The sequence below is a fragment of the Tupaia chinensis genome, unplaced genomic scaffold (assembly GCF_000334495.1).
Source record: "Tupaia chinensis unplaced genomic scaffold, TupChi_1.0 Scaffold145652_1, whole genome shotgun sequence".
Classification (NCBI taxonomy): Eukaryota; Metazoa; Chordata; class Mammalia; order Scandentia; family Tupaiidae; genus Tupaia; species Tupaia belangeri.
The window spans coordinates 1,955,120-1,958,128 of record NW_006205509.1 but is presented as its reverse complement, the minus strand read 5'-3'; positions in this window follow the sequence as shown (position 1 = coordinate 1,958,128).

The window sequence follows — 3,009 nt, the reverse complement described above, 5'->3', positions numbered from 1 at the left end:
CCCGACGGGGGGGACCCGGGGTTTTGCCCCCAGCCACTGGAGGCTAGGAGAGAGGCAGGGACTGGATTCTCGCTCAGAGCTTCCAGAAGGACCCAGCCCAGCGGACACCTCGATTTCAGCCTTCTGGACTCCGCAGCTGCGGCAGAGTACGTGATTTCTGTTGTGGGCAGTCCTGGGAAACAGACAGATGGCCTGGGTAGCGAGGCTGAGGGCCCTGGAGGCAGGAGGAGCCCAAGGGAGCCCAGTTTTGCCTCCTCCAGTTTAGACGGACCCATCCCTCCTTTTCTGCCCCTCAGTCTCTCACAGGCCCTGACTCAGAGCCCTCCCCGTCTCTCAGGGCCTGGGCAGAGCTTTTGCTTGAGACTCTCGGCAACGCGGTCTCTACACGTTTCCCCGCCCACATGCTTGGCAGTTCCTCCCTTTCCTACCTCCCGCTGTGCACCGGGGCAGCCTCGTACCCAGCCGAGCTGTGCAAGTTACTTCTCCCCGTAGCGGCCCTCACTCTTGCCTCTGCGCCTTCCCCGCTCCAGCTGAATTTGTCAGAGATAAGACCCTGCACCGCTCTGTGATGGTGCCCTCTCCCGCAGACCATCCCCCAGGGACTTGGTGAAGTTGCCATTAGCCCACATGCCTCCTGGTCCTGTTCCCAGTCACTAACTTATGCGTATCTTTGGACAAGTCATTGTATCCTCTGCTCCTTCGTTTAGGGACCAGCAGATGGCGTAATGGTTACATTGCTGGACTCCCACGTAGGTAGTACCGTAGTTTGAGTTGGGCCCCGGTGGCTTAAAACTCACACCGGGTGCGCATGTGTGAGTGCCTAAAGTCCTGAGAGGAGAATGGAGGAGGACTGCGATGTGACCATTTCCCCTGGGGGGTGATTTCTCACTTTCTCTCCGTCTCTCTCTCTCTCTCTCTCTGGCAAGCACAAGTGCCCATAGCAAAAACCTCTCTAAAAAATTTTTTAAAATTAATTTTATTACCATTATTATTTTTTAAACTTGCTACAGGGCACATGTGCTTACCAGAGAGAAACAGAGAGAGGGAAAGTGAGAAAGCAAGTCACCAGATGTGAGACTTGAACCTTGAGCTTCAGTCGGCCATGTGGGAGTCCAGCACCTTAACCACCACACCACCTGCTGGCCCCTCCTTAGTTTCTTCTTAGGTAAAACAAAAGGGTTGGAGTAGATTTATTTATTCATCCCTCATTCATTCATTCCTCCATTCCATCAAAAGTTGAAACTGTGCCATAAATCCTGTGAATTAAAGGGCAAACGAGACAGCCCCGCCTTCAAGGAGTTCAAGTTTATAGCTTTTGTTTGTTTTAAATTTTTCCAGAGGGCACGTGCGCTTGCCGGAGATAAACAGAGGAAGAGAGAGGAGGAAAGTGAGAAAACACCCCTCATGAGAAATGGTCATGCCACACTCTTCTCCATTTCTCCCTTTCAGGATTTCGGGCACCCATGTACATGCTCCCGACATGTTACTGAAGCAGCCGAGTCCAGAACTCAAGCTACGCAGTTGGCCATATGGAATCCAGCTGCCTTAACCTCCATGCCATGGGCTGTCCCCTCAAGTTTCTGGTTTTCAAGTGGCTGATCACAGGCTTCCTCTAGGGGAAGAGATTTTGTCTCGCAATAAGGAAGAATCTACTAACAGAACTGCCTGTAAAAGAACAGGCTTCTGTGGAAAGGGTGAGCCTCTTGCCTGGAGCAGCCTCCAGGAGTCCCTCTGGGGTCCAAAGAGCCTCCATAAAGGCCTTATTGAGGAGAACCAGTATCACTTTTTCCACATAAAAATAAACAAGGATATTGGTACCAGCAGTTAGCGTAATGGCTATGTCACTGGACTCCCATGTAGCCAACTGTGGTTCGAGTCTTGGACCTGGTGGCTTAAACTCACACTGGGCGTGTATGTGTGCGTGCCCAAGATCCCGCGAGGAGAATGGAGGAGAAGGGATTGCGGCGTGGCCATCCCCTCTGGGGGGTGATTTCTCGCTCTCTATCTCTCTGTCTCTGTCTTTTTGGCGAGCGCACACGCCCTATAGAAAAAACCTCTCCAAAAAAAATAAATAAAAATAAAATAAACAAGGATATTTAATTCCAACTTAGCTGCCCTGGGAAGCAGCCCTGGAGTGAAAGCTTTCGCACTACTCAGAGTAACCCTCCCACCCAGATTCCATGAACCATCCAGAGAGCAGACAGCAGGCAGGCCGAGGAAACCACGCAGGTGTCATAACTGCTTTTATTCTTGTCTCCAGTCAGTCGCAGACCCCAGGAATTGAGGCCAGGGAAGGGAGCAGGCACAGGACCCTAGGGAACTTGGAGGAGCTGAGGCCTGGGCAGCAGATGTGTCTGGGGGTGTGGCAGACGTGTGTCCCCGTGCTGCTGTGTCTGCCTCAGACAAGAGAACACTCAGGGGAGGGAGTGGTGCAAGGGTGGCCAACTGTGTCTGAGAGAGGCAGCTGTCGTTGGACAAAAGGGAACAGCTGGTGGCTGATCAAAAGCAGGCCTGGGAGGTCCGAGGAGAACTGGAGAATCAAAAGCCAGCAGCCAGATCTTGCCCTCAACTCCCAGCCATAAGGCCCCTTGGTCGGTCTCCCTTTCCCAGAGCCAGGTCCTGCTTTTCCTCAGGCAGCCACAGGGGGGCAGCAAAGGGCTTGTATAAAATCCTAACCTACCTGGGAACTTAGACCACTTGGGACTTGTCCCCAGATGGGCCAGGGAGGAAGGCACAGAGCCTTTTGGAATAAGGGTGTCTGTCTTATTACAACTCCCCTGGGAGGGAGCGTAGGGAATGAGAAAACCAAGATCCGTGGGATTTCCGCCTGGCAATGCAGAGGAGCCAGGTATGTGTCTGGGAATTGTGCAGGAGTCTGGGGACTGTGTGTGTGCGTGTGTGTGTGTGTGCGCGCGCGCGCGCCTGCACCTCTCAGGCCACGGTCTGCAGCCTCTGGGACAGGAGGAAGAATCCAATTCCTCTTGGCTGCCTCCCCTTCCGGAGGATAAC